Source organism: Phyllobates terribilis, unplaced genomic scaffold (assembly GCF_046119375.1).
Source record: "Phyllobates terribilis strain yellow unplaced genomic scaffold, ASM4611937v1 Scaffold_2__4_contigs__length_985480577, whole genome shotgun sequence".
Lineage (NCBI taxonomy): Eukaryota > Metazoa > Chordata > Amphibia > Anura > Dendrobatidae > Phyllobates > Phyllobates terribilis.
Genome location: NW_027362762.1, coordinates 232,023,050 through 232,038,504, shown reverse-complemented (window position 1 = coordinate 232,038,504; position 15,455 = coordinate 232,023,050).

The window sequence follows — 15,455 nt, the reverse complement described above, 5'->3', positions numbered from 1 at the left end:
CTCCACTTCTGCACCACGTCCTCACCAATCACACATTAATAGTTCCCATCGAACACCAGATCACATACAGAGCCAGCAGCTTTTGTTTCGGCCAAAAGATTTTTTAAACTGCTACCACGACAAGGTAGACTCTTCTGGCCGGTCCCTACTCTACTCTAACCTATTCATTATTTCTTATAATACCCAATACTATTTTTGATATATTTTTCTTTATGGGAATATGTCACATCATTTTTTTAAAAAATGACCACTACTACCACATACAAGGGACAAATACCACCACACTATGACCATATCACATATTACCACCACATAGTGACCTGATAATATCACATACAAGGAACAAATACTGTCACACCATGACCAGGCCATATATTACCACCTCATAGTGACCGAATAATACCACATACAAGGAACAAATACCATCACACCATGACTGGACCACATATTACCATCACATAGTGACTGAGTACTACAATACTGATCATTAATAAAAAAACACAATACTAATATCACCATAAATGCCATAATACACAGGAGCTCTGTACATAGTATACAGTTTATAGTGTAAGTGTTCAGGTAATACAGGGATCACCAGTGACATTATACACAGGAGCTCTGTATATAGTGTCAGTGTACAGGTAATATAGTGATCATAGTGACATTATATACAGGAGCTCTGTATATAGTGTCAGTGTACAGGTAATACAGGGATCACCAGTGACATTATACACTGGAGCCCTGTGTATAGTGTAGTGTATAGTGTACAGGTAACACAATGACTCACCAGTGACATATCTAGTTGAAGTCCTTCATCTTTGCTTTTCTCCTTCATCCAGCACAGACCGCCATCACTTCTCCCAGCCAGGATTCGTCTCTGCAGAAAATAACAATTATCTACAGCAGTTTGCAGAAGACGTTCCCCAATTTTTCCCCAACTTTTGCACTACACTACACCAGATGAAGAAAAAAAAGTGACATATTGCCGCCCTGCACAGTAACAGGACCTTCCCCCACTGAAAACAGTATCCTCAAAAATAAAATACATCTTGCCCCATGTGTCTCATCCTCATCACCATCCTGACCCACATGTGTCGCAACCTCATCACCATCCTGGCCCCCATGTGTCTCCTCCTCTTCAGCATTCTGCCCCATGTGTCTCCTCCTCCTCAGCATTCTGCCCCGTGTGTCTCCTCCTCCTTAGCAATCTGCCCCCGTGTGTCTCCTGCTCAGCATTCTGCTCCCATGTGTCTCCTCCTCAGCATTTTGCCCCATGTGTCTCCTCCTCAGCATTCTGCCCCATGTGTCTCCTCCTCAGCATTCTGCCCTATGTCTCTCCTCAGCATTCTGCCCCATGTGTCTCCCCAGCATTCTGTCCCATGTGTCTCCCCAGCATTCTGTCCCATGTGTCTCCCCTGCATTCTGCCCCCATGTGTCTCCCCAGCATTCTGCCTCATGTGTCTCCCCTGAATTCTGCCTCATGTATCCCCCCTGCATTCTGCCCTATGTGTCTCCCCAGCATTGTGCCCTATGTGTCTTCGCAGCATTCATCCCTGTGTGTCTCCTCAGTATTCTACCTCATGTGTCTCCTCAGCATTCTGCCCCATGTGTCTCCTTCTCAACATTCCGCCCCATGTGTCTCCTCAGCATTTTTCCCCCTGTGTCTCCCCAGCATTCTGCCCCCATGTGTCTCCTCAGCATTCTGTCCCATGTGTCTCCCCAGCATTCTGCCCCATGTGTCTCCCCAGCATTCTGCCCCATGTGTCTTCCTAGCATTCTACCCCATGTGTCTCCTCAGCATTATTCCCCCACGTGTCTCCCCAGCATTCTTCACCATGTGTCTCCCCAGCATTCTGCCCCATGTGTCTTCCCAGCATTCTGCCCCATATCTCTCCTCAGCATTCTGCCCCATGTGTCTCCCCAGAATTCTGCCTCATGTATCCCCCCTGCCTTCTGCCCCATGTGTCTTCCCAGCATTCTGCCCCATGTGTCTTCCCAGCATTCTGCCCCTTCTGTCTCCTCAGTATTCTGCCCCATGTGTCTCCTCAGCATTCTGCCCCCATGTGTTTTCTCTCCTCAGAATTCTGCCCCATGTGTTTCCTCCTCAGAATTCTGCCCCCTGTGTCTCCTCCTCAACATTCTGCCCCATGTGTCTCCTCAGCATTCTGTCCCATGTGTCTTCTCAGCATTCTGCCCCCTGTGTCTCCCCAGCATTCTTCCCCCTGTGTCTCCTCAGCATTCTGCCCCCTGTGTATCCTCAGCATTCTGCCCCGTGTATCTCTCCTGCATTCTGCCCCATGTGTCTCCTCATCATTCTGCCCCACGTGTCACCCCAGCATTCTTCCCCCACGTGTCTCCCATGCATTCTGCCCCGTGTGTCTCTCCTGCATTCTGCCCCATGTGTCTCCTCATCATTCTGCCCCACGTGTCCCCCAGCATTCTTCCCCCACGTGTCTCCCCAGCATTCTGCCCCATGTGTCTCCCTTGCATTCTGCTCCATGTGTCTCCCCTGCATTCTGCCCCATGTATCTCCTCAGCATTCTGCCCACATGTCTCCGCTTTACAAAATAAAAAATAAAAAAAGTTCTCCTTACTTTGCCACCGCTCCACCGATGATTCTCCTCCTCATCTGAGGCGTGGACGCCAGCCTGTCACAGGCTGGCAGTGACGTCAGACACCAGCAACGTGAGCACTTACATCGGACAGCTGCCGGCCTGTGATTGGCTGGTGGCTGTTAACTATTGAAAATAGATTTAAAGTGAACCTCCGTCTGAGGACGCAAGTTCACATCGCTACAGGCCGGTGAGCAGAGGGGGGCCCCTCTGCTCACCGGGCCCCATATGCCAGTGAGGGCAGTAATGCCCTAATGGCGGCGACTATAGGGAGAGGTGCCATTCGAACCCTGTGATGGTGCGGTGGAGGTGTTGGTCAAGCTGACTAGGATCATACTTGTGCATGTAAGTTGTGCTCTGTCGAATGGACAGGATTTTAAAGGCAAAGACGACAATGGCTGCAGAATCAGCAGATGCTGATGGAGATGCTTAATGTACAATGTATCCATTTACCGGCAATCAGTCTGTCCTTAAAACATTCTAGGACTAGGCATCAGCGTGGTGGCCATCTTATTTATCCCTCCCTCCCTATACAAAACAGGCATCTAATGCAAGATAAAGGCATTTGTGAATGTATTTGTTATGTATGCATTCATTTTTGGAGAACTCCCTTAAGAAAACCTTAAACCAGTACTTCGGCCCCTTTATTTAGAAAATCAAGTCAGATTACAATGACCAGAATGCGATGGTATATATAAATTTTTTGCTATTATTATTATCCATAACAGTAGAAGCCCATTATGCATTCTAATAATAGTTACATATAAGAAGTGAATATGGTGTAAATCTTTATTCTGAACCACCATACTGGATACTATGGAGCATTACTAAGAAAGCTGTTGTTAGTAATCCATTTTTTTGTGTCAAGGTTGGATAAAAATATTACATCCATTCATGCCTATTAATTTCTAATAAACGAGATAAAATAACCTTCAACTATATAACTTTCAGGAGTATAGTAAGTTTCATTTATCATCTTTCTTGACAATGCCTGGGGGACAATAGGAATGGCATTTTTTAGAATCCGTGTCCAATAGAGAGTGAATGCCAAGGGTCAAGACATCAAGTTCAAATGGGTCTATTACTTTATGCATTGAAAAAATACTCATGTAGCATAATATGTAAAAAGAACAGCGTAAGTCAATAGATACTGCTTGGAGAATTCTCACAATTTTAATGCAAGTTCACAGAGGTGAATCTACTTTAAAACTAAGTTTTTTTGTAATAATGGCTTTAAGAGCCACCAAAAGAAGCATCCTCCACCTCGATATCCTGCTGTCAAAATATCTGGTCTGCTGCCAGTAATTCTGGCCATGTGAGTTTCCAAATTCCCAAAGTCTTCCACTGTCAGTAGTCATCACCACAGCAGTCATAAAAAGAATATGTAAACAGTTACAGCTGGCTTGTATCTATGCCATCGCTCCGTAATAGTAACACATGCTGAGACTATTGTGTATGGCTGTATGCTAACATGCTGTAACCTTTCTCATGACTGCCAGCCCCTGATGCATCATGACAGTACTGCTAAATGTGAAGAAACATGCAAGTTATAGAGGAGAAGATAGAAACGGGAAAAAAGTCCAGGAACATTTGTGAAGGGCATATACTGAGAGCAAAGAGCTAATGTTTGTCCTATCCTTAGAACAGGTCGTCATTAGTGATGAGCGAGCACTATAATGTTCGAGTGCTCAGTACACGAATCGAGCAGATCAGACGCCCTGACAGGCTTGATTTGTGCAACGAGTATAATGGAAGGCAATAGGAAACTTGAGCATTTTTCCGGAAGACCTTAACAGGAGGGCTACGTGGGGGGGCAGGAAAATCACTGAAATGGCTGGAAACAGTGCTCAAATGGTTGCTGCTGGGAACTAAATAAATAAATAATTAAAAAAATGATGTGGGGTTCCCCAAAATTTTGATAACCAGCCAAGGTAAAGAAGACAGCTGTGGGCTGATATTATCAGGCAGGAACGGTCCATGGCTATTTGGCTCTTCCCAGCCTAAAAATACCAGCCCACATCCACCCACATGTGCACAATAATCACTGTACAAATATGTCACTATAGCATGCCAATCACTCTGCCATGAATTTTCACCACATTGAGTGCTGACCTCCAGCATGCACAAGCCCTTTGATTTAAAGCTATAGTCTGCCCACTGTTAGGCCACTAAGCCTTGTCTAAATGGAGTTGAGCCTTATGAAAACCTACTAAGCTGGTCAGGCTAATTCTCTCTAAAAGTATTGTAGTTGGGATGATTTCATCCTCCTCGCTGTTCTCCTGTACAGCTGCATAGGTTTTATGTACTATATGTCCACTATGAAGTCTTTATTAGAAGGAAATGTCTTCTAATAAATAATTAAACAAATAAATAACTGCCAATGAATAACACTCTCTATTATCCTGTCATATTGCAAGACTCGTTAAAGGGTTGATTGTGACTTGTATGATTGCTGCTTCCAATAGGTGGTGCTATAGAGTTCCAGTCCTCTTAATCTCTGAAGAGGCAATATGTGTATTACATTCCCAGAGGAGCATTGCAAGGTGAATAAGCCTCCTTACCTTGGCATGCTAGAGCCGGCATGTCACTCTCCACAAGGAGAAACGTTACTCCTTAGGCCTCAGTCCAGAGCCTCTCACCTAGCCAAATCAGTACTCATATTTTGCACTGACGAGGGCAAATAGCCCTAAACACTGTGTCTGTAAAATGAGATTCTGATTTGGCTATTATCCTAAGTCATATTGCACGACTTGTTAAAGGCTTGATTGTGACTTGTAGGATTGCTGCTTCCAATAGGTGGCGCTATAGAGTTCAAGTCCTTTTCATCTCTGAAATGTCAATTTGCATATACAAGCCAAAAAACTGTAGTCAGAAAAATATACAAAATATTTTTTCATTATTTAGATATAATATTGGTAGCGTATTTAGTATCTATAATAAGCCCTTTGAATCAAAACACATAGCTAAATAGTAAAACAGCCAATTGGATTTCTTGACACAGCAGATGTGAAACATGCATAGGAGTGGTATGTGGTGGAGATCAGGCATGCTACTTATGTAATCGGGTCAGTATAACTTTTGGGATATTTTATCTTAAAATTGGCTCTTTCACTATCATTAATAGTCTTGATATTATGATTCAAGGGACTTGTGCAATATTATTATGGACACTGAATCCTCTACCTATGTTACATCTACAGGTGCATCTCACTAGATTAATATCTCATCAAAAAGTTAATTTATTTCGGTTCTTCAATACAAAAAGTGAAACTCTTATATTATATAGAGTCATTACAAACTGAGTGATCTAATTCAAGTGTTTATTTCTGTTAAAGTTGATGATTATGGCTTACAGCCAATGAAAACACAAAAGTCATTATCTCAGTAAATTAGAATACTTTATAACAACAACTTGAAAAATGTTTTTAAAATCCGAAATGTTGGCCTACTGAAATGTATGTTCAGTAAATGAACTCAATACTTGGTCGGGGCTCCTTTTGCATCATTTACTGCATCAATGCGGCGTGGCATGGAGGCGATCAGCCTGTGGCACTGCTGAGGTGTTGAGGAAACCCAGGTTGCTTTGATAGCAGCCTTCAGCTTGTCTGCATTGTTGAGTCTGGTGTTTCTCATCTTCCTCTAGATTTTCTATGGGGTTAAGGTCAGGCAAGTTTGCTGGCCAATCAAGCACAGTGATACTGTTGTTTTTAAATCAGGTATTGGTACTTTTGGCAGTGTGGACAGGTGCCAAGTCCTGCTGGAGAATGAAATTTCCATCTCCAAAAAGCTTGTCAGCAGAGGGAAGCATGAAGTACTCTAAAATTTCCTGGTCAACGGCTGCGCTGACTTTGGTCTTGATAAAATACAGTGGACCTACACCAGCAGATGACATGGCTCCCCAAACAATCACTGATTGTGGAAACTTCACACTAGACCTCAAGCAGCTTGGATTGTTGTCTCTCCACTCTTCCTCCAGACTCTGGAACCTTGAATTCCAAATGAAATGCAAAATTTACTTTGATTTTACTTAGTATGTCAATGACTGCCTTCTGGACAACTGTCAAGTCAGTAGTCTTCCCCATGATTGTGGAGCCTACTGAAACAAACTAAGGGACCTTTTTAAACAAGTTTCACTTTTTGTATTGAAGAATTGAAATAAATTAACTTTTTGATATTCTGATTTAGTGAGATGCACGTGTTTATAAATAGCGAAAAAAATGTTTTTGTTTGTTTTTTTCTGAATACATTTTTTGAGGTTATATGAATATGTCCAATCCTAATAAAGGAACATCCTCTCTATCTAGAAACATAATAAAGCATTTAACTGTACCTAGCATTTTTTCAAAGCCCCCTATACATTTTGCTATAGTAGTGGATGTATATACAGTGTGATTTATAGCCTATGATTAACGCAACTGAAATAACCAATATGATTTACTTAAGTCCTTTTTGTGACTTCAGATCTTTAAGTACTCATGCATCCTATTTTCAGTTCACATTGATAGTAATGGTTGTCACATTGTTGCCTTTTATGTTTTATTAAAGACAATATTAAAAGTTTAATTTCAATCAATCCCTTTCAGTGAACTATGTATGTAAACAGTTAAACATTATCAGTATGGATCATTCCTCTTGTAAACAGGCTAGCTTAGCCATGATTGCACACATTTTCAGGAACCTTCCCCTTTTTTTCAGGGTAACTGAATTTTATACGCTAAAAGGGATTACATATCTATATATAATATATCCAGAAAAGGTTGCAAAGCCATTTTGTATAGCAGATTTGGGCAACATGGGTCCCATTATGTGTAGAATAAAGTTAGTAAGGCATTGTACAGGAAGAATTTTATTTCAACAGTCAGACATTATAGTGGTACAGTAGTATTATGGTGCAGGGATGTTTAGCTCCCACAGGACATCGTGCTATTACTGCAGAAATCAGGAATTCGGAGGATGTTCGATCATCGAAGTGGAAGCTGAAGCATAACTTAGTTATGTAGCAAGGCAACACATCAATGTAGTTGTATATTATAGGGATCTATCAATATTCATGGGATGCATATCACTTCGCTTCAAAATATATCCAGCTGTGAGCTGCTAGAAATTGATTCCAGTAGCATACACATTGAGTATTTCCAGTTTTCTCTTTCAAGTACAGCTACATATGACACTCTAGGTTATTTTAACCTTTTCTGCTTCAGATAAGAGCGATAAGTCATAAAATTAAAACAATTTCTTACTCCAAGTTAAAGTCTGCTCTAGTGGATTAGGGATCCTATACTTTTGCCAACAAACAGACAACATATGCGTGAGGGAATAACTTACTCACCAAAGCCATTGTCTATTGTCTTGTGTATTTGGATTGTTTGCAGCCTTAATGCTATGCCCAGAACACAGGAAACTAAGGACAGAATTGATATTTCTATTTTTAATATGTCTAAATAGTAAGAGGGACATATGCTCAGCAGAGACCAAAGTTGGGTTCATGTCACATTTTCCATGCATGTTTGGCATACTGTATACACTGGGAAGTTTTCCAGTCTGGTATGTCTAATAAGACCAAGTACTTTCATTTATCAAACTTGTGCCAAAAAGAATGTCCTTTTGGTACACCTTTGTCCAATATTCCATTGTCTTAGCTTCAGTGAAAAGCATAGGCATTCAGACTTTTCAATCTAACTGAATGAACTAAAATGTATGAAATTGGGATACCTTGCTTTTCTGTGAGAATCAATGAAGGAAACTAAAAAAAAAGGAGAAAATGTTTGATACACCTAAACATTATACCCACAGGAGCTTTGATGTTATCCCTTTCTACATCAATAGCCATTGATTTGGAGTTGTCGTCTCCTTTGCAGTTAAAACTGCTTCCCATCTTTGTGAATCCTTTTTATAAGATTATGGAATGCGTTCTTTGGAATTTTTTCCCATTAATCCACAAAAGCATCTGTGAGATCAGACACTGATCTTTTCAAGAGGACATGGCTTGCAAATATCATTCTAGATCATCATCTCTTTGTATTTCAGCACACTTTCCCTTCTGTAGGTAATTTGCACTCTGCTCTGCCCTCTGGTTCTTTAGGAGGAACGTGAAGCACTAGATGGCCTCTCAGGCATAGGTCCAAGATGCCATCATCTAGTCTGTGGTTATGACTATTTCAGCTCACACAGGAACCACTAGGGACTGCGGAATCAGGATCTCTAGTCTGTGCAGGAACTGGCAGGGTCAGTTGCAGTTTTTAATGTGTTACCTATTTTCCCGAGTGAGTTGCTACACTATCGTAACAACAGGTAATGGTGTCATGGCATTTGCCAAACCCAGTCTGCCACATAGAGAAACATAATTTGGCACTTCACAGAACACAATGTCATTGCTCTAGAGTCCAGTTATAGTGTGCATTACACCACTTCATTGGACAATTGGCATTGTCCTTGAGAGGTAAGACTTGAATTTACGGTCTCAAACATGGAAACCCATGTCATAAAGCTCATTTAGCATAGGAGGTTAAACACTCTACAGTTATTGAGTTAACAGAGCATTGGGGATGGCTATGCACTATGATCTTTTCACTTTTCTTTACATGGTCTGCTACTTTATGACTAAGTTGCTGTGGTTCTTGAACACTTCCACTTGTGAATAATACTACTCAGAGTTGATCGTGGAATACTAAAGAGAAATAATTTTTTTGTATCTGTGGCATCCTATTATAGTATTACTTTTGAATAAATGTTTGTAGAGGTAAACTGCATGGCTGGGTGATGATTTCATATATTTGTGGCAATGGGACTGACTGAAATACTTGGGGGATAATTCATTAAAATGTTTATGCCAGAATTCTTTAGTAAATCACATTAATAAGTCACAATATTATTGCACAATTCAGAAGTTGCTCTAAAATATCGCAACATTTGGAGTTTATACGTCAGTTTCACCAATATTGGCGGGATGGGGCGTGATTATACCCTCCTTTAAAATTCATGAAAAGTTAGGCGACTTTAGTGGCAAAACTTATTCCAGAAATGTACACCAGTCCCTGACTGCAGTACATTTCTGGCGACAACACACGCGATTTATGAGACATGCCTAATTCATTAAAGGGTGTTCACCTCTTAATGGAGTAGGTGCATCATACTCTAGAGAACCACTTCATTAACATTGGCATATGCAACAACTGTACTAATAAATTGGTCCCTTGGTGTCTCAATACTTTTGTCCATATAGTACACGTGCATCTCACAAAATTATAATATCATCAAAAAGTTAATTTATTTCAGTTCTTCAATACAAAAAGTGAAACTCATATATTATATAGAGTCACTACAAACAAAGTGATCTATTTCAAGTGTTTATTTCTGTTAATGCTGATGATTATGGCTTACAGCCAATGAAAACACAAAAGTCATTATCTCAGTAGATTAAAATAATTAACAAAAAACACCTGCAAAGGCTTCCTAAGCGTTTAAAAAGGTCCCTTAGTCTGTTTCAGTAGACTCCACAATCATGGGGAAGACTGCTGATTTAACAGATGTCCAGAAGGCAGTCATTGACACACGCCACAAGGTCCCAGAGTTCAAATTTTCATTTGGAAATCAAGGTCCCAGAGTCTGGAGGAAGAGTGGAGAGGCACACAATCCAAGCTGCTTGAGGTCTAGTGTGAAGTTTCCACAATCAGTGATGGTTTGGGGAGCCATGTCATCCGCTGATGTAGGTCCATTGTGTTTTGTCAAGACCAAAGTTGATCTGCAGCAGGACTTGGCATCTGTCCACACTGCCAAAAGTACCAATACCTGGTTTAAAAACAACAGTATCACTGTGCTTGATTGGCCAGCAAACTTGCCTGACCTTAACCCTGTAGAGAATCTATGGGGTATTGTCAAGAGGAAGATGAGAGACACCAGACCCAACAATGCAGATGAGCTGGAGGCTGCTATCAGAGCAACAAGGGCTTCCATAACACCTCAGCAGTGCCACAGGCTGATCGCCTCCATGCCACGCCATATTGATGCAGTACTTGATGCAAAAGGAGCCCCGACCAAGTATTGAGTGCAGTTATTGAACATACATTTCAGTAGGCCAACATTTCGGATTTAAAAAACATTTTTCAAGCTGTTGTTATAAAGTATTCTAATTTACTGAGATAATGACTTTTGTGTTTTCATTGGCTGTAAGCCATAATCATCAACATTAACAGAAATAAACACTTGAAACAGATCACTGTTTGTAATGACTCTATATAATATATGAGTTTCGCTTTTTGTATTGAAGAACTGAAATAAATTAACTTTTTGATGATATTCTAATTTAGTGAGATGCACCTGTAAATGGGCACACTCATATTTGGGGAATATCTTCAGTTGAAATTTTTAATATTCCCCACTTTATGATGTGAACCAATCTAACTGATAACATCTAAACATATTTGAAGGACTATAAAATGCCCAAAAATGTTAAAATCAATTCACAATAGCAAAACCGAATGACTCCATGAAAGTGCCCTCAATAACACGCTTCACCATCAGTACTACACGGTCCAGTTTTAATAGACCGATGTTCTAAGAATAGGAAAGCACAGATTTTTAAACATATGTCGAAAGCTATTAAGAACAGGTGACCGCAAGGAAAGGAGGTGATTTCAGTACACTGTATCTCTCCAAAACATCAGTTTAGTATGCTTGATCTGTTATAGCAGCCTTTCTATGTGCTCAAGCACAATTTCTCCATTTACTATTTAAGTCACTATCACTGTTGGCCAGACAGACACAGAAATCCTTGGGTTAAAGCAGCCAGAATACAAAATCTTCTGCTTGGAATTTTCTTTATTTTAGTTGCCATTTTGCTAGTAAATGCATGCCACAGAAACACTGCAGCATTTGACATATTTATTTTGAACCCTGCTGTTTTAAGATAGCACAGTTGATGTATGAAGGCACTTAGGATTGTGTGTGCTACAATGAAAGTAGAGTTTTATCTGATGTATTTGCAAGTATAACTGGGAAGTGAGTGCTTTAAAATAATATTTGAAATGAATCAGATGTCACAACATTCAGTTTTTCTACCTCACAGCAATTTGTTGCAAGTGTGAAGATGGTTCTAAATATACATCTTATGTCAAATGTAAACACGGGTTTACATCAACAAAAGAAGGAAATAACGGAAAGGAACAGGAAGTTTGGCATCTTGTTTGCTAATCCTAGAAGCTCGATTTATAACTGGAACATCCTGCTAGTGTTTCCTGCCTTTTGATAAAAGGTATGCCGAAAAAAAATCACCCAATTTCTGCTGAAGATTGATTCTGCAACTTATAACGTCTCCTGTTAGTCCTTGGATATTCGAGCAACAATCTTCTATAAACAATGAGCTGCTTGTGTCACAGAGAAAGGTATTGCCATTTTAATGCTAGCAAGCATATTATTTCATAAGCACATTATCATTGCACTCTACACCATTTTTACATGATACAAAGAACACAATAAAATAATAGAAGAGTTATATTTTCTTCTCATCCTGTATAGAAATCCTGTTAAGAAAATCATCTGCACATCACACTGTTATATGTAGGTAAGATCTGATGAAGGCTTCCTCCTCCAAATCTAATTGATTTTTCCCAGTGAACAAAGGGTACTCTACATAGTTACATAGTTTATAATACTCTATATTAATGAGAGGATATGCGCTAAAGTGCCGGGGGGGGGAATAAATAATTCAAATAAATGCTGCAATCAGACCTGAAGGTATGAGTCCAAAGAGTCCCGCTCCGATCTGTGGGCGTGATACCTCTATACAGGGAGACGTCCTTGGGGTAAATGTCAGCGGATGGTCATGAATTTCTCCGCGCTCTGCTGGGTGAATGGATCAAACCAAAATCCATGGTGCTCTCAGTGCTCAGCGTTCCAACCTGTCACGCTGGATGAAGCCTCCCACAATGCAAAAAAACTGCCACCCTGTGCTGTAGTGACGTCACCAGCTGCGGACTCCTATGCAGGCAAAAATGTAGGTATGCCTATAAGCCTACGCGTTTTGGAGGACAATGTCCTCGGTATATGCTGCTTTTGTATACCGACTATTTGTGTATTGAAAGTGGGAGCGCTGGTATATACACCTTTCATCTACTCTATATATTGTCACAACTAGAGACTGTGTTTCAAGGGAATCTGTCAAAAGTTGTTTTGCTACCCCATCTGAGAGGAGAAAGATGTAAGGGCAGAACCCCAGATTCCAGCAATGTATTACTTAGTGCGCTACTTGCTACAATTTTTGTAAATGTACTATTTTATCTGTTGCAGATCTACCAGCTCTCTGAATGCTGAGCTCTGTGTCACCCTGCCCCCACCACTGATTGGCAGCATTCTGTGTGCACTGTACATAGGCAGTAAGATGCCAATCAGTGTTGTACAGAGCTCATGAATATTAAGGACTACAAGACAGCAGGCTAGGTAGTGATAGTCTCCTGCTGATAAAGCAGTGATCTTATCAAAACTGTGACAAGCTACCTAGTGACACAATGATGGAATCAAGGTCTATGTCTCTACATTATCCAGCTCTATGATCTGATGGCAAAAGCTTGGTGTTAGATTCCATTTAGGACTCATGCAGACGAGAGTATTTTTGGTCTGAGTGAGATCTGACAAAAAATTAAATCACACTCGGACCAATGTTTGTCTATGGGGCATGCATATGTCAGATTTTTTCCTCAGACCAGTACAGGCTGTATTCCCGAGTTTGATCCAATATTTGGAACTCACTCGGCCATGCAAGTCAGTGAGTCTGTGGAAACCATCGTACTGTACTCAGATGACATCAGTGTGCAGTCTGATTTCCATGGACTGAAAGAATGGAGAAGATCGAGAATTTTTTTTCTCCATCTTCTCCTCATCCGAGAGAATCGGAGCTCACTGTGATAACACTCTGACTAAACTCTGATCAGAGTGTGATTTGTATAATCGAACAGATGAGAGAATACACGGTCGTCTGCATCTGCCCTTAAGTATAGTAGTACTCACATTCCTCTCTAGTTTTTCTCAAACATATGTTAAAAATCCACACATAAAAATGCAATAAAAAACACAGGTAACCTAATTAAAATAATAGGTGCGGAAATGGTGCAAAAATTCGAGATCAAAAACTCATCGTGGGAACGTAGCCTCATTGCTCGGTGTACAGTATGTTTTGCAGGCTAAACAGTATAAAGAACAAACAAACCCTTTCAGTCCTTATTCTTCCTAAATGCCTTTTCTCACCATCTGTACATGTGTAGTAAGGAAATACTTTTGAAAATATCACATTAAGGGTATGTGCACACGTTAAGTATTTGGTGCAGAAATTTCTGCATCATTTCGGCATCTCTTGGCAGGAAAAACACAGCATAAAATAGGTGCATTTTTACCGCAATTTTTAATGCATTTTTGGTGCTTTTTTATATTTGTTTTTGTTGCAGAATTTTCCCCACTCGTTATTGACCTTCTGCAGATTTAGATCTTCACAAAATCTAAAAGTCAAAAATAAGCAATGTGAGCACAAGACTTCAAGATTCTCATTCACTTTGCCTCTCAGGTTTTGTCACAAATCTGCGCAGTTAAAATGCAACAAATCTGCAACGTGTGCACAGGCCCTAAATCCTCATGCAGACGTCCTTGTGGTCCACAAACAATCACATCAACATGTCCACTTTGATTTAAGTCAAGTATCAAACTTACGCATACATGTCTATGGAACTGTGAAAATGATGGGCAGCACACGGTTGACATCAGTAGGCAGTCCATGATTAACATTACAAAAGATATTACATGATATTAGATGATTTTCAATTTATTTATTTTCCCAACGTCAGTGAAAATCACTGATGAAACACTGATGGTAAAAACTGACACATGGACCAAACTCTAATGAAAATCTTATCCAAAACACTAATGAACAGTGTACGTAACATAAATATCACAAATGTCTGAATGATGTCTTAGAAATTAGTAGAAATAATCAACCTAGGACTCAGATGGTAGTGATTTTTCTTGTACGCAATAAAAAGCTCTGAGTATCCTCTATGTTTCTTCTTCGAGTGTCAGTGTTTGGTCAGTGGTCAGTTTTTACTTCAGAGTTTGCTCCCAGTTTCATCAGTTTCTATCAGATGAAAAAATTAACTGATGGAGGCTTCTCCAGCTTCTCCTATCAGTCTGTGAAACACGGGCAGCACACACATATGGCATCTGATGGCTGTATTATTTTTTCACTGATCCATTAAAGGGAATCTGTCACCCCCTGGTACTTTTCAAATATGGGCATACAGGGGATAGAAATGTGAATATATACCTACCTGTATGTCCCAAATTAGCGGTCTGATTTCTGTGTAATAGCTTTTTTATTAAATTATTTCTGCTAAGCTACGCGTCCCCCGGATGCCAAGAAATCCCTGCCTACTAGCCCTATTCCCATACTCAACCAACCTCCCCTGCACGTCACAGGGCCCTGTGATGTGAGGTTCCCGGCCCGATCCCGCGCCTGCGCTGTCTCCTCTGTACGGACGGCTCTATTCTACCTGCTGTCTGTGTAGTGTTTTGCAGCAGGGAACTTGTGCGCAGGCATGTATACAGTGTGTGTGTGTGATGCATATGGCGTATACTGTGTATGTGTGTGTGTGTGTGGTGCATACGGCGTATACAGTGTGTGTGGTGCATATGGCGTATACAGTGTGTGTGGTGTGTACGGCGTATACAGTGTGTGTGTGTATTGTGTACGGCGTATACAGTGTGTGTGGTGCATATGGCGTATAGAGTGTGTGTGGTACGTACGGCATATACAGTGTGTGTGTGGTGAGTATACAGTGTGTGTGTGTGGTGTGTACGGCGTAT